Source organism: Miscanthus floridulus, chromosome 10, assembly GCF_019320115.1.
Source record: "Miscanthus floridulus cultivar M001 chromosome 10, ASM1932011v1, whole genome shotgun sequence".
NCBI lineage: Eukaryota > Viridiplantae > Streptophyta > Magnoliopsida > Poales > Poaceae > Miscanthus > Miscanthus floridulus.
Genome location: NC_089589.1, coordinates 35,656,699 through 35,682,711, shown reverse-complemented (window position 1 = coordinate 35,682,711; position 26,013 = coordinate 35,656,699). Strand labels below are relative to the sequence as shown.

Sequence of the window (26,013 nt, the reverse complement as noted above, 5' to 3'; positions counted from 1 at the left end):
GCATGGTGAAGTAAATGAAAAGATTATCCTGTCCTTTAAAAACACGAAAAGCGTATGCATGATCTAGAAGTGACGTTATGTGGTCTCCGAATTTTAATTATGACGACAATTTTTCTTAGAAAATAGCTGTAATGTTAGATAAGTACTACTGTGAGACAAAAGTCCTTTCAATATAAATCTACCCCTATAATTTTTATGTCTCGAACAAAATGTTTTTAAAATTATTAAGTGTCGAAGTTCCATATGTTTAACCAGTTGGTCAAAATAAGTACTATTTGTTATCGGAGGTGCAATCTTCGGTTTCACTAGCTAGCTGCCCAATGCCGTCACGTCACCTAATCCTATGCAACGCCCGCCTACGCCTTGCCGCCGCTTAAGTAGGTCGCTGGGAAGCCCAGTCAACTCCAAGGGCAGTGGCGGCTGGGTGAGCCTCCTTCCTTATCCTAGCATTTTTTTCCTACTCATCTCTTTCCTCTCCTCTTGTTCTGGCAACGACTAATCGGTACGGTATCAGCCCAATTCGCATGGGCGTCTCACATACTATGGTGGGATTCGTGTAGATCTGGTGGTGAACGGATTAATCTTCTCAATGTGACAAAGAGTCTAGCTAGGCAGGCAAGGAACATGTCACGCGCTGCATAGCCTTATTATATATGCAACCGATCGACAAAAATAAAGCAGTTAAAGGGAAAGGGTAAAAAGAAAAAGAAAAAAGGGGAAAAAATAAAGATACCTATATGCCTATCTAGATTACTAGAACAAAGCAAAGAATCGATTACTACGCTTACAGTAACAGCTAAAGTTGACATATACGTAGTAGCTAGTACGTGCTAGCTAGTCTGGTCCCAGTGACTCAAATCCATATGCTTCACATATATTATAAATAAATATTAACTATAAAGGACATGCATGTAAAAAGTGGGGTTAGTTGCTCAGTACTGTTGTGATCTGTTCGATCTACGTGATAAACATATACGGTTCAAGCATAGTGAAGTAAATGAAGAGATTATCCTGTCCTTTTTAATAAAACACGAAAAACATATGCATGATCTAGAAGTGACGTTATGTGGTCTCCGAATTTTAATTATGACCACAATTTTTCTTATCATAAAATAGCTGTAACGTCAGGTAAGTACTACTGTGAGATAAAAGTACTTTTCAATACAAATCTACCCCTATAATATTTATGTCTCAAACAAAATGTTTTTTAAATAACTAATAAGCGTCTAAGTTCCAAATGTTTGACTGGTCAAAATAAGTAATACTCCATCAGTTCCAAATTATATGATGTTTGAACTTTTCAATATACATAGCTTTTGCCATGCACTTAAATATACACAATGTCTAGATATATAGCAAAAGCAATGTATCTAGAAAAGTTAAAACATCTTATAATTTAGAACGGAGAAAGTATTTGTTATTGGAGGGGCGCAATCTTTGGTTTCACTAGCTAGCTGCCCAACGCCGCCTTGTCACCTAATCCCATGCAATGTCCTCCTATGTCTTGCCACCACTTAAGTAGGTCGCCGGGAAGCCTAGCCGATTGCATGGGCATTGGCGACTTGGCGAGCCTCTCACTCATCCTAGCATTTTTCCTACTCATCTCTTCCCTCTCTTCTTGTTCTGGCAATGACTAATCGGCATGGTATCTAGCCGAATTCGCATGGGCACCTCACATACTATGGTGGGATTAGTCTAGATCCGATGGTGAACGGTACAATTCTCGATGGTCGGCTTGGTGGCAGTGCTTCCCTCCACGTCCATGGAGTGCATCAGTCACGGCAACGTAGTTGACCTCGCCTGCATGGGTGGTTACCGACACCTTCCCCGCGTGCTTGTTCCTGGCACGGTCTGTCCCCGGTTGTCCTTATTAGTTGTCACAGGTGTAATTCGATGATCTCGGCTGAGCACGACATGGCTAGAGCAACCGGAACTTAAGGCCTGATTGTTCGGCGCCGATGTGGTATGGGACACCCTTCATCATCTTCGAGCTTTTGGTGTTAGGTCCTTGGTGTTTGGTCACGACGTGGTATGAGACATGCTTCGTCAAGGTTTTGCTGTGGTGGGTTGGTCTACGCTGGCGAAAGCTGTGCTAGTCTCTATGCCAGCCTTGATGTCAATAGCGCCTTTGGTCTATTAAGCCTTAAGTGGCCCACCTTTGTTACCTGAGGCCTGCCCACTACCATTCTTGGATTCACAGTATATAATAGAGGAAACCCTAGTTGAGATCACATTTCTCTCCCCCCACCACACGTAGCCATGGGCCGTCTCACATTTCTCCCATCCCCTACCCCGTCTACGTTGTTTAGTTCTCTCCCCACAGCCGCTCCCCTTCTACCGTCCCATCTCCCACTGGCAAATTGAGCAGGAGGCACGACACATCTAGCAAGCGGCATGACACGTCGTGCAGTGCTCGGGTATGCCCCTCTTGGCTACGACGCATGGGATGTCCCATTCCTAACGGCAGCGCACTGGTGTGGCCCCAGTCCACTTTAATTTCACTGGTGGATGTGAGCGCGAGGGCTAGGTGTAGCGGCACGGACCAACTTCCTCTCCTCTCAATATCGCTCACAGGCATGGACACACCTCTAAACCTTTCTCTCTCTCGCTTGCTCTCTATCTCTGGTGCGAGGATGCAACAAGATAGGTGAGGACGCGATGGGTCGAGGCAAGGAGATGACGATGTGCAAGGGCAAGGATGTGGTGTTGCATCACGATCCACGACGCGACAGTGAGCTTTTGCGGTGATCGAGCTCGGTACTAGGCTCATGGGCAGGCTCATCGATGTGATGAATACTCGATTTTCATAGACAGACATGCACCGCCTCTATTATGGACAACATAGGCACCTAGATAGAGGCGGGCAAGGTGCCCACTTCTAATTAAAAATGTGTTACATCCATCTTTGATAATTGTTTTGGCAGACCATCACCATGGAAGTATTTCATGAGAGACTAAGAGTTGCACTCGGTCTGAAATCCAATGAGATTTGAGGCGTGGCTCGAGTCCCAATTGTTTATATTTTCAAGGCATATCTGTGCTCCTACTATATATATTCACGACTATTTCACTTTGGCATGTAACGTAATTGCTTAAGGCCCTGTTCGTTTGATTTTGAGATGGGAGGGATTGAAGGGGGTAGAGGAGGATTTTGACTTGCAGGGGATTGAATCCCTCTCAATCCTTTCAAACCCTCTTAGGTTTCGGATCAAACGAACAAGCCCTAAAGGAGAGATCGATACTGCTACATCATCTATCTAATAAATATACATCGTAAAAGCTAATCCTTCAATTTCAAAACACAAAAGTCGTTGAAGCTAGAAGCTTCATCAAACCATTCCAATTCTTCTTCCATATCCTTAACATACCATCTTCTCTCCTAACACTTCCTCCGTAAAAAACTCTAACACAAACAATCCATCTACAAAAGTATTTCAAGAAACTTCATCAAGTCATCAAAATCGTCGTACGTACTGTCCACAGTAATATTAATATCTATACTAACTATAACTATACTAACTAATCTAATATTAACACCTATACAAGACTAACTACAATAACTAATTATACTAAATACAATAACTAACTAGACTCACTAACTGTACTAACTAAACTAACTAACTTTACTAACTATACTAACTTACTATACTACCTATACTAACTAAACTAACTATACTTTACTAACTATACTAACTTTACTATTGTACTAACTTACTATACTAACTAATCATTCAAACTAATTTTACATCTTAACCCTAATTAACAACAATTCTAATTCAATCAACAAATACACACTGGAAGTACCTTGACAACGAGGGGAAGATTGGGGCTTAGCCAAATCCCCCAATGGCGACGAGGTGGCCGTCGGCGGCCGTTGCGTGGCCCTGCCTTGCGCGCAACGACGGCGGGGGCGCGTGCGCGGCTGTGCGTCGATGCACGGTGGCAGACCCATGGCGGCGGCGGCGCTCGTCCTTAGCGGCAGCAGCGTGAGCTCGTCCTCGTGGTGGCGGCGCTCGTCCTCGCGGCAGCAGTGTGCTCTTGTCCTCGCGGCGGCGGCACTCGTCCTCGCGGCAGCAGCATACGCTCGTCCCTCGCGGCAGCGGAACGTGCTAGACCGGGCCGGGAGGCGGGTGGTCGCTGGGGGGAGGCGCAGGCGCTGGCCTCAACGGCGGCGGCAAGTGGACGCGGGATAGAGGGAGTGACGTGCGACAGTGGGAAGAGATGGCAGGGGTGGCGCGGCGTGAGGGCGGCGCCGGCAGTGGCAGGCGCGACAGTGAGGGCGGTGGCGGGCGTGCGTGGCGCGGCGGCGGGCTCAGGGTGCGGCTCCTTCTCTCCAACCGTTGTTCAAAACGGCTGAGTGAGACAATGGGAGAGAAAGGGAAGCGAGGCTGAGCCGCGGGCCTGTACAAGGGCTGCTGCGCCGTGACGGTACGCGCGCCAGACCTGCCACGTCAGTGGTCGCCGCAGCCGTTGACTGCCCCCTGCTGCGCCGCCATGCATGGCGCGGTAGAGTGGAAGTAGCCGCGCGTGCAAACAGGCGCGTCCAAAAGTGTTAGTTTTGAAAAAAAAATAAACAGTGTCAGTTTTTAAAAATAGTTTAAAAAAGTGTTAAAAATAAAAAAAATCGTATATGTGGATACAAGCACAACACAGCATCGCCATAGCAGAGAAAAACACATGGGAGCATGGGCAGGAGAGCAAGCATTGCCTAACAGATGCAGGCAGAAGCTTTTTATCCAAAGAACAGTTTCCAAGTGTAAAATAAAACAGTAGTCTTCTTGTGCACAACAAATTGCAAGCGAAAATGGTTTGCACCTGAGAAATAATACCTTATTGCCAAACAGGACCTAAAGGAGCAGAAAAATTCTACTTTTCTCTTATATTAATTGTGAATCACAGTACATACATAACGCTCACATATACGCAAGTAAAATAGAAATCTTATTTTCAATCTAAATACGTGACTTTGGCGTTAGGGGATTCCATGACATATTAGCTATTTGCAATGTATTATTGTCATTGTATTCCATGTCCTCCATTTATTTTACAAGGCACATTAACATTTGGAAAAATCTTTGAAGTACACTCTGTTGCAAGATATATATCAGTTTATGAAATTTATATCAAATTTGAGTAATGGTTTAGTTAAAATTTTTGAAATTTTCACCTCTTTTAATCCTAACTAATACCAACCTATATGTTGAAGTGGAGAAAGTACTTTTTACCTTATTCTGTTTTATTTAGTACGAATTCACCGTTGAATGAGGTTTATTCTATATATATTAAGCTTGTCTGTCCCATCTTCAGTGTCAACTTCGTCCAAATCGCCCTATACATTTTACTCGTATAGAAAATTGATCGGAGATTGGTTCAACTTAAATAGATAGATATTGCGTTTACCTGTTGTTCGCTTGAACTTATCAGTCATGGTACATTATTTTCTCTCACAAAAATCAGCCAACAGCAGCCTAGCTTTTCAGCGAAACGAACGGCGCTTTTTGCAGCTTCAACTCAAATCAGAACAAGTGAGAGCAAGGAATGCTAAATAGAAGCAGCTTCAACTCAAATCAGAACAAGTGAGAGCAAGGAATGCTAGATTGAAGGAAGATGGGTGGGTGAGTGATACTTAGAATAACAAGCAAATTTTAACAATCTAACCGTGAAGGAGATAACAAATAAAATGGGACTTGTGGCCTTGAGACGCAACCTACAAGGATGACTGTACTCAAACCTTTTTCTTCCCTTTTACTAATATACAAAGATGTACCACTATTTTTTCTTTGGTTTTTGCTGATAAAACAAAGATGTACCACCTTCCCTGTATATATGTGAGAAAACTTAGTGAAGGTCAAGCTCGTCCATTTTCCAATGGGCCAATGGGCCTGCTTTCGCGGTGCCCAACGACCCGTCCATTTTCCATCATTTTACAGCCTATGAGGAAACAGGGCGGGACACGTACTCTTTGTAGTTGCTTCGGCCCATAGAGCTGTGTTTGCCCAGAAGCAGAAAGTATGGGCCTCTAGCGACAATCTTCGTCTGTGAAATTTAATGTTGTGTGTTTGCTTTGCGTCGCTGAAGGAGTCCTAAACATCTGTTCCAGAAACTGTCCAAGCTTAGTAATCTGTACACGGTGCATGATGCCTTATGTGCGGAATCAGAGGCCTGCATTGCAGCCTTACAAGCAGCCATACAATATGGTTTATCACGGATCATCCTAGAGACGGATTCCCTATCTCTGGTAAGAGCTCTCTGAACCAGCAGTAACTATGATCAAGCTCCGGTGATTGCTTCGTCCTTCATTGAGGTCGTGATCGTCCATTCTAATCGAGTTGGGACCCGTGTGCCGTGCCAGTCTGTGATATGGAGCGACCCCCTCCTAGACTTTGTAAACAATCTTGTGGTTCGTGATTTTGCTAAACCCGTATGAACAATGAATGAGCGGGCGCTTGAAGTTTTAAAAAAAAATGCTACCGCTACATATCTCTTCATTCGCAGCTCATCGCCATCCACAGAGGACGGCGTGTAGCCTTAGCCCTCGGGTAGTCGGATGCTAAGCTTATCAGTTGTCACGGGGAGGGGCAATCTTACCCTGGGCTCGATTGGTCCGGCTGGCCAGCGAATCTGAACCTGCGATCGGTCTCGGCAGTGGTAGCATCGGTGACCTCTTCAGGTTTGGAACTCTAATGTCAAGCAATCCAAGGATGGTGCCGTTTGTCCCTGAGAGGATCAAGTATTTTTCTTTGAAGGATATTTTTATCAGTTTGAGATGTGAGATGCCAAGCCACCTTGTTCACCTCCCATGGTGCAGTCCATATATAGCTCTTTTTTCTAAACGAACAAGGCAGAAGGACTGCCTGTTGTATAAAAAGAAAGTGAGCCAAGACAGGCTAGAACAAAATTGTACAAAAAACTATACAAAGGAGTGTAAAAGAAAAACTCTCAGTGTCTGCCTATCAAAATTGCTAGATGTTTCCCTCCAGCCATAATCCACATCCCGCTTTCATCTTTTATTTTCTGAAGTAGCTGATTATGAGGTAACTCTTTGTGATTGAATATTCGTGCATTTCTTTCATTCCAAATTTCCATGGAACTAAGATGATCATAGAACGCATTCCTTTCCTAGAGTGGCAAGGTACGGCTGATAGGGAGGGTCCACCATTGATGAAGCGATTCGGCTTGCGACCAGGAAGGCAAAAAGAGGCCACTGAGTCCTATCGAAGCAGCAAAGTTCCTCCCGAATACGCATGGAGTATCTGCAATGAGCGAGAAGATGGAGGACAGTTTCTGGCTCTCTACGACAGAGGGGGGCAAACAACGTTGTTGGGCCAACCTCTCGCCTGGAGCCTATCTGCCGTTCCAAAGTCTATTTGGATGGCGAGCCATCCAATAATTTGCATTTAGGTGGTTCCCAAACCTCCAAATGAGTGTGCCAAAAATTGGTTGTTGTGACCCTAAGAATTGGGCTCTGTAAGCTAGTTTACGAATATCCCACCTCAGCGGTGCTGCAATATTGCCACACGCCATATTGCCACCGATACTCGATAAAGTGTTGTGCATTGAAGCCACGGTGCTGCAAGTTAAGATCCTTGATCCAGTTTTGATTTTGAGTGGCAACATAAAGGGATCTATTTTTTTCTTTTAGAATTTGAAGAGGTTCGGCGCAATATCTTTTAGCCTTTGTCCTTGACTCCCGGCCCCATACCAAAAGGAAGTTTTCTTGCCATCCCCAATGGTAATCTTTGTTGCAGCGGCAAACATGAGGCGGTTCAGTTCTGTTGGCAGGGGATTTCTGACCCCCACCCAGGCTTATCGCTTGACTTCCATTCATGCCACAGCCATCGAAGCCTAAGTGCCGTAGTGAACCTTCCCAAGTGTAGGTCCCCAGGCCTCCAGAACACGTTGGCCTTCTTGCACGGCTCCAATTAACTTTGCATTTTCCACCGGTCAAAGCTTTAGAACCGGCCCACATAATTGTTTCCTCTTATTGTCAATTTCATCTAGCACCTCCTTGGGTGCCTGCAGGGCTGTGAGCAGGTAAACCGGTTGTGACGTGAGCACCGATTTGATCAGCGTGAGTCAACCTGCTGGAGTTGTGTTTTTTCCATTCCAAGAGATAAATTTGCTAACTGCCTTATCGACAAGGAATTGAAGGTCCACACGCCGTAATCGCGTAGTGGTGAGAGGTAAGCCCAGGTACTTGATCAGAAAGTGCACTCGTGTTGCTGGGAGGTCAGCAATGGAGCACCGTATTGGGACTACTGTGGACTCCTGAAAGTTTGTTAGGAGACCTGTTGCCTCACTGAATCAAGTAAGAATATTTGCCAAGGTGGAGATGACTTTCTTTCGAGGATTGATGAAGAGGGCTGTATCGTCCGTACATGAGGTTCTAATGTTGTGTGTGTGTCCCCCTTAACTTTCTTAGAATGGCTCTCTGTTGCTAAGTCCAGGAGGCGTCGCAGCGGGTCAATGGCGATAACAAAGAAGAGCGGTGAGAGGGGGCGCCTTGCCGTAGGCCTCTGCCATGCTTCAGAGGGGTGCTGGGGACTTCGTTGAGCAAAACCGAGAGGTGGAGGTGGCAAGGAGTGAGGCAATCCAGTCCCGCCATCTTGGAGGGAAGCCTAATCGCTGGAGAAGCGTTCGCAAATAGTCCCATCTCACTGAGTCGAACGCTTTAGTGATGTCCAGTTTAATGAAGAGGGCAGGGATGTTGTTTCTATGGAAGCTTCTGGCTGTGTTTCCACAGCCATGAAATTGTCATGGATGCTTCTCTTTTTAGTAAATGCACTCTGTGTAGGCGGCACTATGGTCTTCATGTACGGAGCAAGTCTTAGGCCAGAGCTTTGGCAATGATTTTGGCAAATGAGTGAATGAGGCTTATGGGCCGCCTATAGTCTGTCACATAATCAAGCCCTCTTTCATTGGTATTAGCACAATGTTGGCCGAGTTTAGAAGTGGTAGGCTCGAGATCCGTAGATTGTGGAAAGCAATCACCGCCTCCATAAATCGCCTTTTATCACATCCCAGCATGCTCTGAAAAAAGCACCTGTATAGCCGTCCGGGCCTAGCGCTTTGTCAGCTGGCATTTGGAAAATGGCAGTTTTGATTTCGTCCTCTGAGAAAGGATCGTCGAGCGAGTGAAGGTCGAGCGCAGGCTGGTCAAGGTTGTCCCAATTGAGATCTAGTGTGCGTTCTATGGGGCGCCCCATTACAGCGGCAAAGTGATCACGAATTACTTTTTCTTTGTCCTCGTGTTCGAAAGCCCATCCTTGACCCTTTTTCAACCGTTGGATATGGTTCTTTCTTCTACGGTCGTTGATCCTACGGTGGAAGAATTTTGAATTTGCGTCTCCCAGCTTGAGGTTCATGACCCGTGAAGCTTGCTTTTTCCTAGCCCGCTCTATAACTGCAAGTCCGAGAACTCTCCGCTTTAAATTTGTTCCATATATCCTGACGAAGATGGTGATCTGGTTCGCCAAAAAAGCATGATGTCCCCATTTTGCATGCACCTTATGATGGCTATGAAGCTAGACATACATTTCACACGTATCCGAGGTTCCGACGATCGAGCGCTCCTTTTCATCTTCCCCAAAACATTGCCCCTGCTACTGCATGCAGGATAAGGGGCCATCAGTGGGGCTCAAGCCCACCCTACCATTCATCGGTTGGCCATGCAGCCCCTTGTGATCCCAATAAATTTTTAGGAATAGTGGAAAACAGGAAGAAGAGATTAAAGACGTTGTGCCCTGCTAGAGTTTGAAGATGCGCACCCCCCCTTTGCCCCCACCAATCAATTTTTAGGAGTAGAAGAGAGGAAGAAGAGATTAAAGACGTTGCTCCCTGCTAGAGGTCAAGATAATCCCTCTTCCCCTGATTTTTTGTTTGTGTCTGCCACTGCATGTAGGTTTGTAAGAATGGGTAGTAGAACCAACATAGAAAAAATTATTATGCAGATCCATTGCAGATAAAGGGCCAGAGATACACTGGTTACCTTGTATGCAAACATCAAAATACAAAGTTTAGTGTTTACATGTCATTCAAAATCACAATGACATTTAATTTATTCAAACAACATGAAGCATACATAGTATTTTTTTAAATATAGTAAAACAGAGAGTAGCTGGAAGAAATAAGATGAGTTCATGAAATCAGACCATATCAAGGAGCTCTGACTTGAATGTTTTGCCCAGATGAATTCTAAGCTTCAAGACAGGCCATTCACCTAGTAGCTTCGTAAGAACGGGCAGTAGAACGACATAAGGCAAATTGTTATAGCCAACCATAGGAGGCGAGGGGCTAAAACTGTGTATAGACCAGTTGCAAATGCTGTGGTGGTTGCTATGTAGCCAACCCACATAAGTTTCTTAGTAAAGGATCTGTAATGAACAAAACTCAAAGTCCTCCCATCTTGCTATTATGGATATGAAAGCAACAGCCAGCGAGAAACATTGCCAAGGAATCAGAGATCAAGAATGCCTGGAATGCAATCTTTCTTGCCATGATGGGTAGCCCCTCACTTCCAGCATCATTGCTATATCCTCCAGGCAAGGTGAAAGCAGCAGCAAAGGTTATTGTTGCAATGAGGATTGCCACTAAAGAAGTGTTGCTTGTATATGTCTGAGTCAATGTCTTTATATCCTTCCTTGATTCAGAAGTTACTCGATCCTTGGTTTCTTATGAAGGTTATAAGTATCATTTGCTGCTTCAGGATCAGCTTTCAGCATAAGCATGGAGACTTCATTCTGCAAGGTCTCAAAGAAAGGTATGTGTGGAGCACACATCAGCACAATACTCAAAAAAGACAATATTCTACCATTGTGTCCGCTAGTTAGTGGTAGCAAACTGTTTTTCTCAGGTGCTGATATATTTCTGTTACAATGTTTTAATAGTATCCTCTTGTTTAAAATAGAAGGCTACAGAGTACTTATTCTTTTTGACAACCATATATCTTTAGTTTGCTTACCTATCTGTCATTGATTTCAACAATTTAATGGTGGCATATCTTGCGGTGGTTGTTGATTTGAACATGGGTCATTTGTTTTTTTCCCCTCTAAAAAAGTTTGTATAGGATCGTTTATTAATGTGCACAGGATAAGTTTCCAGACTGCTATGCAATATATGTAAACGTTAATCATTCATAGTTGTATAAGTCCATAAGTGTCCAAATATACTCATAAGATATAAACACCCCTCTATCTTGCAAATTGTTAAAATTACTAAAAAAAGGAAAGAAAATCAGACTGCTCTCTGCCCCCATAGTGTTGTTGTCTTTCAACCCACAATCATAGACTAGCACCACTACTTAGTATACCGATATCAAGCATTTCTAGAGGCGGGTTTCCTACCACTAAGAAATACATGTGCATGCATTTTCTAGGACTTGAACTTGTGTCATCTTACCTCGCTCAAGTATTCCCTACCAACACACCACACAGTCACCTATGAGTGAATATACCATGACATCCCTTGTATCAACTTCTATGAATCTCTTTTTATAAAATATTTGGCGACCTAAACTATCTCAAACGAAAACAAATTCAATTAGAAAGTTTTAGATCGATCACATTGAGCACTACTACTTTGATATAGGTCATGTATCCATTCGAGATCATTTGAAAAAATCGAAAACATAGATTTATAATATGATGAGAACTTAAAACATGTATTTAGGCTGATATTATTGTATTGTATTGGTATGTAATGAAATATACGTCGTCAAGGGATCGGACTGATGTAGTCAAGGGGACCGGAAAAACAATGCAAGTCCAAGAGAAAATAATTAAGCGTACCCAGTTTTAAAGTCTTGGCGTGGTCGTCAGATAGTACCCAGGTAGCCGGGTTACCCTTGCTGTTGAGCACTGTGACGTCGTGTCCGGGTGTTGCAGCAAAGCATTGGACTATCTTGGGATTTGCACTTTCGGACGGCGTCGTGCAGAGGAGTCTCATGCCCGATGTCTCGCATGTTGACTAGCTTCCGAAGATGCTTTGACTCCAGGAAGAATTGCAGAAGCTCCATGTGACCACCCTGAACGGCTTGGTGAAGGCATGTCGACGCGCCATGTACATGGGCGTAGGGAGCATCTGGGCATGCTTGAGAAGCTCTCGGGCAGCCCCGACGTATCCTCGACTCCCAGCTGAAGCAAGAATAGGGCTACCATCCGAGGTGAGTACGTACCCTAGGGACCAATCATGCTCCAGCAGCACTCTTAGCACGTCAATCTTGTCCCACTGTGCAGCCATGTGCATTGGAGTCCACCTCGTGCCTCGTCTTCTTCTCTGGCCAGCCCGGGACGTGTCTCCATGATCCTTTTTGCGACAGCTGAAACCACACATGCATGGCATCATCATACATTCTTTTATATTTATATATATATATATATATAAAAAGAAGAGAAGACATATATACATGCATACCTGGATTGCCACTTCTGACGGCAGCATGCAGAGCATTGTAGCCAAACGCTCCCCCGTGAGCAGAATCAGGGATCTCCAGCAGTTTTCTCGGAGACCTCCGCCGTAGTTCCTCATCACCGCGATGAACATGGGCGGACTCGTCGTACCTGTTCACAGCTTTGGACAAGCCGGGCTCCGCGTCGATCAGCTGGAGGGCGAGCTTCCGGTGCCCGCTGCGGATGGCGTGGTGCAGCGCGTTGAACCCGCGCTTGTCCTGCGTCAGGATCGCCTCGCTCAGCCGCTCGTCACGGCAGCGCCCGAGGATGAACGAGGCCAGGGAGACGTGGCCGCTGGCCACTGGCGGCGAGCAGCGGCGTCTCGCCGTCCGCGTTGACGGCGCCGAGAAGAGGTGCCGCCGCGGACGGAGACTGCTGGTTGGTCGTCAGCGCCAGGACGTCCCTGCAGAACCTCTCGTGGCCATGGATGCAGGCGATGTGGAGGCAGGTGGTTCCCCTGAGGAGTTGTTCCCAGCAGCACCCCCGGGGTCTGCAGGGCCATGTGCTTCATTTCCGCGGAGTTGCCGCACACGGCTGCGCCAGGAGACGTTGGTGGATTGCCAGTGATACTGATGGTGGTGGAGTCGTGGGAGCTCCTGATGATGAATTCATCATGGTTGCTCCATCGGAGGGTGTGGTTATGGCAGCTCCTGTCGAATTAACGGCGGCCGTAGCTGTTTGGTGCCGTCGTCTAAAATATAGCAAATATAAGAATGCTACTACTTGTTAGTAAACGTTTGATCGAATATAACGAATAAATTAAATCTAACTAGTCGGTTCGACTCCTGCTCCTGCTCCTGTATATGCTAGCAATTTTTTAAAATATATAAGTGTTTTAAAAAGTTGCGGGAGTTGATATGAAATTATAAGTGTAGTATTTTAAAATATATAGGTATTGTTTTATAAAAAATAGAGTGCTTCAAATGAAACTACCTGCACAATATTTCATAAGGATTTTGTGGAAAACTATAAAACTTATATAAAGTAACTTGGTTCCTTTTTAAAAATTAGCACCTTATAAAATTAAGTGCCATAGAGTTTCAATATAATTTAAAATGAACTATCAGTGTCATTTATAATGTGGTTTGTTAAGGGAACATTTTATTTTCATGATTGATAAACTACAAAAATATAAATTTATCACTAATGTATCCATGTATACTTGGTATAAATGGTGACTCATAGCATCTATGTCTACTTTGAATTTAACAGTAGTAGAACCCAAGTAATTAGAACCATATTTATAGTATAGTTTATGGGTTATTTAATTCTTTCTCATAATAGCTTATACCGGTAATTTAGATTTAGCTAGATTCGAGGGATGTTTTAGTTTCTATTTGATAGAGGCAAATACGTCTAATTTAGATGCAATTGAAGGGGTTACTTTGTGTTATCTTCCATAATGGTAGAGTCATGTAATCTAAAGAAAATTTAGGGAAGATATTACTTAAAATATCTTTCAAGATGGTAAAGGTTAGTAGTTTAGCTGTAGACCTAGGGGGTTATTTATTCCCTTTTTTCAATGTCCAAAAGCGGCTCGTTTTTAGAAAATAGAATATAGCCTATAATTATTATTCTCTATGATGATTAGAGTTGACGAACCTAACTGCTAGATGTTTTTTATTATTATGATAATTTGTAGGATTTTATTCTTTTGCATAATGCATCTTGTAAGAATTAATATGGATGCTATGTTTAGATCCTCAGTTAGTAATATAGGATACATATTGTCATACTTTGAATTGCACCTATATGGGGTTTTCATATGCATTAAGTTATATTAGTTCTTGTTGCATCATTTTCTATGACATGATGAATCTATATTTTAGCTTTTAACTTTTGATCTTATTAGTTGTCTGCAATTATTTTTTATCCATATGTCAACCCAAAACTCTAGTGCTTACTGCATTTTTATTTAGAAATTCCCTTTTGTATTTTATTAGATTTTATGTTCTAACTACACTCTTGGTTGCTGCAATGTCATAAAACAGTCATTTGAGCCTTACTGCAGGCCCTTAAAATGTTGGGCCACATAGCATTTATGCTTAATTTTAATTTAAGAGTAGAAGAAATGTGTAATTTAGAACCATATATGTCATACTTTATGTTTATTGATTTTTTTCCATAATAGGTTATATATTAGTATCTAGACAAAAATTTGAGGATATTTTAGTTCAAAATTTTATAACAGTAGAGATGGATAATTTGGATACAAATTAAAGGGGTATTTTATATTATCTTTCATAATGGTAGACGTGTGTAAATTAAAATGAAATTTAGCCGGTTACTTTGCATTATCTATTATAATGCTATAGGTGGGTAATTTAGATTCAATTCATGATGTTATATTATGTATTTTTCGTAATAGCAAAAGATGGGTAATATTTTAGAAAATAGAATAGAAACCAGTAACTGTAATAGGTGATGATGATTGGAGACTACTATATTAAAGGCGAGATGGTTTTCATTTTTGTGAGAATTCCTAGTTGTTTTTCCTTAGCATCTTGTGAGGATTAACATGGAGGCTCTCTTAGATGCCTCCAATTACTAATATTAAGATGGCATGGATTCTAGATCATTGATTGTTTTCTTTGTAATTTCAATAGCACTATAGGCACACTCTAGCTTGCATTGTAGTGCCCAAGATATGAAATTTTGTTTCCATATATGAAAACTTGCAGAACCTACTATAATCTAGAAGCACATGTAGAGGGTACTCTGGGTTATTGTTTTATATAATATCAAATATAAGTAAATCCAGAAGCTTTTTTGTTAATTTTAATAATGGTCGAGTTAGTTTGTTTCTCATGAATAGTTCAGAACCCACGAATAGAAACCAAACATAGTGGGTACTTTGAGTTTATCTTTTCCTTAATGTATAATTGTTTAATTTAGATGTCCATTAGGCCTTGTTTGACTACACTCAGTATTCACCTCCAACCACAATGTATTAGGTTGGATTGGGGTGGAAAATTAACTAATTTTCACCCTAATCCACTCCAACACATGTGAATTGAGGTGAATACGAATAGCCAAACAAGCCCTTAGGGGACTTATCGTTATTTCTAATATTAGGGGAAGGTAAATATGTCAGATCAAGATAAGGTTAGGCCAACCTTAATTAAATCATATTTTTCCTTGATTTTTTTATTTATTTAAAATAGGTTAGACGAAGCCCAATTAAATCTAACAAAGTAGGCTATTTATTTATTTTTTTTGATTTGACCTCAAGTAGGCTGTTTATTATTACCCTATGTTGGCAATGAGCACCATACAATTGTACATCCCATTATAAATGCAAGAACATATTTGCTACTAAAATATATATTTACGGTGAGAGGAGAGAAAAAAAAAGCGTACCGAGATTAAAGCACTTGGTGTGATTGGCGGCATCAGGGAACACCCGGCTTGCCGGGTCACCGGCGCTGTTAAGCACCGTACGTCTATGTCCTGGTGAAGCTGTAAAGCAGCAACCATGTCCGGCTTGCAGTTTCTGACAGCGAGATGCAGAGCAGTTTCTCCGCTTCCATTTAGCATGTTAATCAGGTGGCCAAGCTGCTGTAACCCCAGGATAGATCTTACAAACTCTGTATGTCCACACAACACGGCAATGTGAAGACATGTCGAGCTGCTTGCATCGCAGTAGGGAGCATCTGGACAGTGTTCAAGAAGCCCTCGAGCAACACCACCGTGGCCCTGAGATGCTGCGACACAGAGAAGAGTGTCACCGTCTGTGGAGGTTAGGTACCCCCAAAGATGGATCATGCTCCAGCAATACTGCTAGCGCGTTAATCTCGCCGTCATATGCAGCCAGGTGCACTGGAGTGTGCCTATTCTCGTTCTCCTCTGTGGCTAGCCACGGACGTGGTCTCCATAACCTTTTTAGCGATAGCTGAAATAAAGCAAATCAAGGGACAAAAAGGAAAAAGGTTAAGCACTCTACTACATTGCATAATCGCATTGATGCAAGAACGTAGTACATAACACTGCCAAGATTTTGTAAAAAGATTCACCACAATGCAGTGCTTATTAGTGCTATTCAGTTACCTAGATTTCCACTTCTGACAGCAGCATGGAGAACATTGAAGCCGAAAGCTCCAGAGTGAGCCGAATCAGGAACCTCCAGCAGTCTATCCGCCACCTCCGTGAAGTTTCTCATCGCCGCGATGAACAGAGGTGACTCGCTACGCCCGTTGACTGGCTCTCGACAAGACAGGCCTCCACTTCGACCAGCTCGAGCGCCAGCTTCGTGTGTCCCCTGCGGACGGCGTGGTGCAGCGCGTTGCACCCGTGCCTGTCTTGCCTCAGGATCGCCTCGCTCAGCTGCCGCTCACGGCAGCGCCTGAGCAGAGCAGAGGCTAGAGACGCACGGCCCCTTGCCACGGCGGGCCAGCAGCGGTGTCTCGCCGTCCTTGTTGACGGCGGAGAGGAGCGCCGGAGATTGGTCCAGCGCCAGGATGCTCTCGCAGAGTTCCTCGTGGCCCTGGATGGACGAGATGTGGAGGCAGGTGTTGCCCGGTGGAGTTATCCCAAGCAGCACGCCCGGGTCATGAGATGCCAGTTGTTCAGTGATGCAGCGTCGCCGGATGTGGCTGCTTTCAGGAGACGTCGGTCCATAGTTGCCATCCCTTAATCTACGCAAGATTACCGAGAACTTCTGATTTATCTGTTTATTACTATTTCACGACGACATAATCAATAGTATTGGCTATTATTTACTAGTATCTGCAGTTAGACTCTTTATATTATACCCCCATTCCAAATTATAAGTCAATCATTTTGTCTTTTCTAAATACATAGTTTTTATTATACACTTACATATACATTATGTCTAGATATATAGTAAAAGTATTTAGAAAACCTAAACGCATTACAGTTTGGAACGGAGGAGTATAAGTTTGTAACCAAGCAGTATAATAAAATACTACCTCCGTCGATTTTAAAAAGATACTCCCTCCATCCCAAAATTAATCAAGTCATAAATCACTCGAAGTCAATTTGACCAACTTTGTAGTGAAGAATAACAAAGCTTATGGTACCAAATAAGTAGATTATAAAAATATATTTAATGGCATATCTGGTGATGCTAATTTGATGTCATAAGCATTGATGGTCTTTTTTTATAAATTTGGTTAAATATAAAATAGTTTGACTCAGGACAATTTTAGAAGTTGATTTATTTTGGAATAAGAGAGTATACTAGTATCAAGTAGTAGTATTCAAATGTTGCAATGATTTTGGGAAAAGTATAGTTTTATACCATTCTTTTGTTCATTTCTATGGAGGCAATGCCATTGGCACATTAAACGCATGAAAGATAAATGTAATGCATTTGATCAAAGAGTAAGGCCAGTCTTAATCGAAGATTTCATCTATCTGTTTCTAAGATGTGGCAGTCTTAAAACAAGGACATGGAACAACATCTCTCAATCCAAAGTTTCATTCACTGTTTCATATGCTATCTATACGCTGTAGCATTTAATTCTTGAATGGTATTGTGATATCAAATGTGCCATATAAACAATATAGTTCACTTGCATACTACATATACATATAATTTAAGTATTAGCATAAAAATGTCAAAAGTTTAATTTACTTCAATATTTATATGATATAAGAAAATATATAATAGAGTCACATATGCAAAATAAAATACATATAGCGTATGGTAAATATGGGATGCGCGGTGCACAGCGAGAATGCAAGTCAAACAAGATGGGCAAAACGTAAGGGGTGAGGTTTCGTTGGAAAAACAATGCCAGCCGGGTTTCGTGAGGATGAAAAAAACTCATCTCCTCTTTCCTCTTAATTGTTATGTCACATCAAACTCCGAAATCTCACATCATATATATGGATGACTATGTTAAGAACTGTGTGTTACTCCAGGTATCAACTATACATGTTTCTTGATTCTCATAAGACATATAAACTATTATTATAAATTTAATTTGTTCATTCACCTTTTTGATTTGGGACTTTAGGTGGCTCGTCCGCAGCGAAACTCTCTCCTATACACTGGTCAATACAGCGATGGGTGGCATTTGGCCATCAATCTCCCGAGCTCCTCTTTACTTTTCTAACACGTACGCGTTATCTATTACATATTCAAACTAACCATGAAGAAACAAGGATACCAATAATACCTGGCTGTTGAATTGAATATGGCCGCTATAGCATGGACCCCAATAGATGATCCAGCAGCCACTTTTACGCACTCAAATTATTATTTTTCTCTCAAAACAAGTGAGGAGGCCACAGGGTGTTACAACGGATTAATCTTCTCAATATGAGAAAGAGGCTAGGCAGGCAAGGAACATGTCACTCTCAGGCTCGCAGCGCAGCCTTATTATATGAAACCGATCGACAAGTAGAGCAGTGAAAGGGAAAGGGTTAAAGAAAAGGGAAAAAAGGAAAAAATAAAGATACCTAGATGGCTAGATTACTAGAACAAAGCAAAGAATCGATTACGCTTAGTTGTGATCTGTTACGTGATAAACATATACGGTTCAAGCATGGTGAAGTAAATGAAAAGATTATCCTGTCCTTTAAAAACACGAAAAGCATATGCATGATCTAGAAGTGACGTTATGTGGTCTCCGAATTTTAAGTATGACGACAATTTTTCTTAGAAAATAGCTGTAATGTTAGATAAGTACTACTGTGAGACAAAAGTTCTTTTCAATATAAATCTACCCCTATAATTTTTATGTCTCGAACAAAATGTTTTTAAAATTATTAAGTGTCGAAGTTCCATATGTTTAACCAGTAAGTCAAAATAAGTACTATTTGTTATTGGAGGTGCGCAATCTTCGGTTTCACTAGCTAGCTGCCCAACGCCGCCGCGTCACCTAATCCTATGCAACGCCCACCTACGCCTTGCCGCCGCTTAAGTAGGTCGCTGGGAAGCCCAGTCAACTACAAGGGCAGTGGCGGCTGGGTGAGCCTCCTTCCTTATCCTAGCATTTTTTTCCTACTCATCTCTTTCCTCTCCTCTTCTTCCGGCAACGACTAATCGGTATGGTATCAGCCTAATTCACATGGGCGTCTCACATACTATGGTGGGATTCGTGTAGACACTAGTACAGAAACAGGCTTTACTTCCGGTTGGGAAACCCCTTCAGTCTCGGTTTCCTAACCGGGAGCACGAATCCAGGACTAAAGGGCCCTCCTTTAGTCCCGGTTTCTCGCCCGGGACTAAATGTCCACCTTTAGTCCCGGTTGGTAATACCAACCGGGCCGGCCTGGCCACGTGGGCCGGCCCTTTAGTCCCGGTTGGTATTACCAACCGGGACTAAAGATTTTCTTTTTTTCTTTATTTTTTGTTTCTATTTTTAATTGATGATTCGTTTTGGTTTCGAATAGGTTTTCGAATACGCATTCTACGCTGCTAATAATATACGTATTCTACACGCTTATAATGTTCGAACATTTTGTACAAACTAAAGTATGAAACTAACGTATATATTACATACATATACATATATTGTATGTTATTTTATGTACATATAATATGTATATATATATATATATATATATATATATATTACAAATAAAGCTTGTATTGTATATTCTATCATATCCTTGGGATAACAAATTAACTTCATCTGGTTTGGCTTCCATGTTTCGTTCACGTCATTGTAGAACTCGCCGGCGGGGTTTAAGACCTGGTCATTAAAAAATCCTGCTATGGTCTCTGGAATTGCTTTCAGTTGGTCACGTCGTATGACTTTTTTCTTCAACCATAGAGTCTTCAATAAAAGTTAAAGGAAAAGTATTAATATATATATATATATATATATATATATATATGTTGGTCACGTGATTACTTTTATATATCAGCAACAAAAGAAATTGTGAATATATGAATATATTTATATAACGTACTCTGAGGGTCTCTTTAGGAGTTCTTTTTGCGTACGCCATGATGAACTCGTAAACATAGTATCCGCAGTAGTTGTTCCCCTGTTCTTGCCTCAGAATCCACTTTTACGAGAAAAAAGATCTGGTGAATTGAAAGCATGCATGGTGTTAATTGAATTATATATATGTAGCTAGTACTTACTTTGTGTGTGATTACATCCAGTGGCGTTTTGTAATGTTTCATGTGGTGTTCCTCAATGAAACTTTTACAAACACTGCGCCCAATAAAATAAAAAATTAATTTGGCCTTTAATAATTGTTGCAGTTAAGAGGTCGGGGTATATATAGTTGCTAGAGAGACCAAATTACCCTTGGATAATATCTATCATGTCTTGGTACTTTGTTTGCTCTTTTCTTAACGAGTCTAAGATGCTCAACCGACTATTGGCCATATCGATGACCATTAATATCCAGTGATTGCCGCATATGTTTTTATACACAAATATAATCGACATTAACTAGAGTCAACATATATATATATATATATGGGAGATAGCTTAGCTAGTAAGCAAATAATTGAACAAATGTCCATATGATCGACATTAATTATTTAACACTCACTTGAAGTTGTAGGGGAAGAGTATGTCCTTGTTTTGTTGGTTCATTAAGAACCTCATGAGATTTTTCTTGAGTTCAGCTTTCCATTGAGACGGGGGATTAGGGTGTTTGAATACGACATTTGGATCAACGAAACCAACATCATTATCCTTTCTCTTTCTGAGTTCGGTCATCTCATATCTGCATATATAAAAATATAGTGTGAGGATATATAATTTATATATATACATGTAGCTTTATATATATACACTTTAATAGTAGAAAATAATCACACTTACAGACAATAGCAGCTAATAACACTTTTGTCGAGAGAGTCCAGGTGGCATAGTTGGTGTAATTCTAAAAACTCGACATATATAACGTCATCGCCACGGAAGTAATGTTGGTTTCTAACTCTGACAGAAACAAAGTTCTCTCCCCGTTCACATGCCGCCATGTATCACTTGTTTAGCAGGTACATTTACGTACCCAGTTCACCTAAGGCCTCAGGGTTGTATAGACTCTTTCCTGGTTCAAATTTCTTCCAAGGATCCACTTTCGGAGCAGATGGTCCTTCAGCGAGCACTTGGGCAAGGTCCAAACCGGTATCCTCGTAAAACCGAGCCAGGTCCTCAAAATCGACGTCTAGTACGTCTAAGTTTGAACCATATTCATTACGAATGACAACAGGGGGGACTGATTGTTGAGATTGTTGTCCGAGTTGTGCAACACCTTTCCCTGCTCTAGTCTTTTTCTGCGCCGCCTCAAATGACTTGGTGAGAGAGCGGTCGTAGTCCAATTTTGGTAGGGTCTTTTGAGATTCCCGCTTTTTCTGGTCCACCTTCTTTCTTAGAAGATCTGGAGGTAGGTAGAAGTACGGTTTCTCCGGGTTCTCCCTTGCTTCTCGTTGGTTTCTTACTTTTTTGAAGAAACTGCTCACATCTTTTTGTACTGCAGCATTTAATTCCTTTTCACTTTTCTCGTAAGTCAGTTTTTAGGGAATAACTGGATTAGAGGAGGCTTTCTTCTTTGCTGGCTGGTGGGCCAACGGCTTCGTTTGCGGGGCGGACCTCTTAGGAGTTGGCTGCTTCTTGGTCATGAAGGGAGGCGGGGCAGCCGTTGGAGACCTCCTTGGAGGCGTTGGAGACCTCCTTGGAGGCGTTGGAGACGTCCTTAGAGGCGTTGGAGATCTCCTTGGAGGTGGCGGCGGTGGCGGCATTGCATAATCATTGCCCAGAGCACTATGATGATCTGGAGATTGAATAATTGAACTTAGGTTGGCAGAGGCCCTGCTGTGTGAATACAAAAAAGAATAATTAGGTATAAGAAATTGTTATTATACATAGAGTAACAGGCTAAGTGCTATGACTATTGCTCTGCTCCTCGAAAGGATTCATACCATCCGTACTTAAAGCAAACCTTAAGTTTCTTGTGTCATTTGCAAACTCCGAGAATTCTCTATCAATTGCTCTCCACTAGGACCCATCAGTAGGGTGTCTCAACATATTATCTACCTTACGGTCTTCTTTGTGTCATCGCAACAACTTTGCATGGTCTTTGTTTCTGAATAGACGTTTCAAGCATGGTATTATAGGAGCATACCACATAATCTTGGCAGGGATTTTCTTTGTGGGACGTTCACCCTCAACATCACCAGGGTCATCTCGTCTGATCTTATACCGCGATGCATGACATACCAGGCATGCATCTAACTTCTCGTACTCCTCGCCATGGTAGAGGATGCAGACATTAGGACATGCATGTATCTTCTGGATTTCTAATCCCAAAGGGCAGACTACCTGTTTTGCTTCGTACGTAGTGGCGGGCAATTCGTTATCCTTCGGAAGCATCTTCTTTTGGATTTTTAGTAACTCCCCAAATCCCTTGTCAGATACACCATTATTTGCCTTCCACTGCAGCAATTCCAGTGTGGTACCCAACTTTTTCTGCCCCGCATCACAAGTTGGGTATAGCAATTTCTTGTGATCCTCTAGCATGCGCTCGAACTTGATCTTCTCCTTTTCACTTTCGCATTCTCTTTGTGCGTCATGAATGGCCTGACCAAGATCATCAGTGGGCTCATCTTCTGCCCCTACCTCTTCTTCAGCTTCCCCCATTGCAGTATCATTGAAGGCACCATATTCAGCAATAATGTTATCATCGTCCCATTGTTCTTCTTCACCTTCTTCCATTACAACCCCGGTTTCTCCATGCTTCGTCCAACAAATATAGTTTGGCATGAAACCTGACTTCAACAAGTGTGAATAAAGACTCCTTGAGCTATCATATTCCTTCAAATTCTTACATATGGCACATGGGCCGCACATGAAATCATCGCGTTTGTTTGCCTCGGCCACACGTAAGAAAGAATGCACGCCCTCAATGAACTCTTGAGAGCGGCGATCAGCATTGTACATCCAATGCCGGCTCAACTGCATTACATGACATACATACCATATTAAAACCTAGAACATAATTAGTTAATTATACGACATGCATGCCACCACACAAGGTATTAATTTATGAAAGTCTCGCTACATTGTAGACTATCCCAACTACCACTAAAAAAACTAAAGCTAAAATGCACTTCAGCAGCATAAGGATTTCATGACCAATCTCAACTAAAACAGACAGATCATGCGTTTGTTCAACATCTATGGGCTTCTTCCGCAAGATCACTGCCTCATCAGCCGCCTAGCCGCCTGTGCAAGAGAGTTTTGCACGTGTTCAACAAACTCTTCCTCCTAGTACCAGCCTGAACATACAGTGCCATCCCACTGAAATTAAAACAAAAAAAATAGAATTCTAATCACAATCATCATGAAAATAAGTATAAATTAACCAAAATCATCAAATGCGACAAAATAACTCACATTGCGATCTAGACACTTGTAGAAGATACGGCCCTTGTTGGGACATTCCTTCCTCACCCGGTACTCCATCATGATCTTCTCCTTACACTTGCCGCATGCAATGAGAGGGAGGTCCGGCCTCAGTCGCTTTGAAACCCGATGAGAGGGCCGAGGATCCGGAAGCAGTTGCCAGTCTACTCTCTATACTCTTTCTAATATAATATAAATTTCTCATTTTATAAACAAATAAAATTAAAAAAACTCTAAAATTCTCTATATCTCTAAACCATGAAGTGTGCTATGCATGCTAGAAATGAAAGCTGAATACTAGTTTTGAATAACTACTTTAACCTTTCTTCATCCAAATATGCAAACTTAAAGTGATTTTGAGCTTAAATGGCTTACAAATTAAAAAAATTCCACCATAAAAAACCACATATATCTAGTCCACAAAATGAGATACGCTACTGATGAAACATGAGAGTATAAAGTTGGTACCTTTAGAACCGAAGAATCGATGGAGGAATCGAAGAAATCTTATGATTTACCGGCGATGAGGAAAGAAGAGAGGGCCGGCGATGAAGCAAGAACACTGAGCTCGAAGTGGCTTGGGCTCGGGGAAGAAGAAGGAGTATATAGAAGGGGACGTTTAGTTCCGGTTGGAGACAGCAACCGGGACTAAAGGTCCTTTCTAGTCCCGGACGAAGCCTCTAGCCGGAAGTAGACTTTTACTCCCGGTTGAAGGGACCAACCGGGAGTAAACGTTAACCTTTAGTCCCGGTTGGTAGCTCCAATCAGAATTAAAGGTCCCCTGCAGCAAAAGCCTGCCACAGTAGCCGTTGAGCAGGGACCTTTAGTCCTGGTTGAAGCTACCAACCGGGACTAAAGGTTTCTCTAGTCCTGAGCACGAAAAATACTGTAACTAAAGTCAAATTTTGAAGTGCATCAACAGTCGTTTCTCTGCTCGTGAGATCTGGTGGTGAACGGATTAATCTTCTCAATGTGACAGAGGCTAGCTAGGCAGGCAAGGAACATGTCACGCGCTGCACAGCCTTATTATATGCAACCGATCGACAAAAATAAAGCAGTTAAAGGGAAAGGGTAAAAAGAAAAAGAAAAAAGGGAAAAAATAAAGATACCTATATGCCTATCTAGATTACTAGAACAAAGCAAAGAATCGATTACTACGCTTACAGTAACAGCTAAAGTTGACATATACGTAGTAGCTAGTACGTGCTAGCTAGTCTGGTCCCAGTGACTCAAAACCATATGCTTCACATATATTATAAATTTAATATATTAACTGTAAAGGACATGCACGTAAAAAGTGGTTAGTTGCTCAGTACTGTTGTGATCTGTTCGATCTACGTGATAAACATATACGGGTCAAACATAGTGAAGTAAATGAAGAGATTATCCTGTCCTTTTTAGTAAAACACGAAAAACATATGCCTGATCTAGAAGTGACGTTATGTGGTCTCCGAATTTTAATTATGACCACAATTTTTCATATCATAAAATAGCTGTAACGTTAGGTAAGTACTGCTGTGAGATAAAAGTACTTTTCAATACAAATCTACCTCTATAATTTTTATGTCTCAAACAAAATGTTTTTTAAATTACTAACAAGCGTCTAAGATCCAAATGTTTGACTAGGTCAAAATAAGTAATACTCCATCAGTTCTAAATTATAGGACATTTTGACTTTTCAATATATGTAGCTTTTGACATGCACTTAGATATACACTATGTCTAGATACATAGCAAAAGCAATGTATCTAGAAAAGACAAAACATCTTATAATTTAGAACGGATAAAGTATTTGTTATTGGAGGGGCGCAATCTTTGGTTTCACTAGCTAGCTGCCCAACGCGGCCTTGTCACCTAATCCCGTGCAACGTCCTCCTATGTCTTGCCACCGCTTAAGTAGGTCGCCGGGAAGCCTAGCCGATTACATGGGCGGTGGCGACTGGGCGAGCCTCCTCCCTCATCCTAGCATTTTTTCCTACTCATCTCTTCCCTCTCTTCTTGTTCTGGCAATGACTAATCGGCATGGTATCCAGCCGAATTCGCATGGGCGCCTCACATACTATGGTGGGATTAGTCTAGATCCGATGGTGAATGGTACAATTCTCGATGGTCGGCTTGGTGGCGGTGCTTCCCTCCACGTCCATGGAGTGCATCAGTCACGGCAACGCAGTTGACCTCGCCTGCATGGGTGGTTACCGACACCTTCCCCGCGTGCTTGTTCCTTGCAG

General features: G+C 42.2%; 1 pseudogene; it reads right to left on the bottom strand.

Annotated features, from left to right (window-relative positions):
* Positions 1 to 10,145: 10,145 nt before the first annotated feature.
* On the bottom strand, positions 10,146 to 17,072 carry LOC136488398 (ankyrin repeat-containing protein NPR4-like; annotated as a pseudogene).
* Positions 17,073 to 26,013: the final 8,941 nt, after the last annotated feature.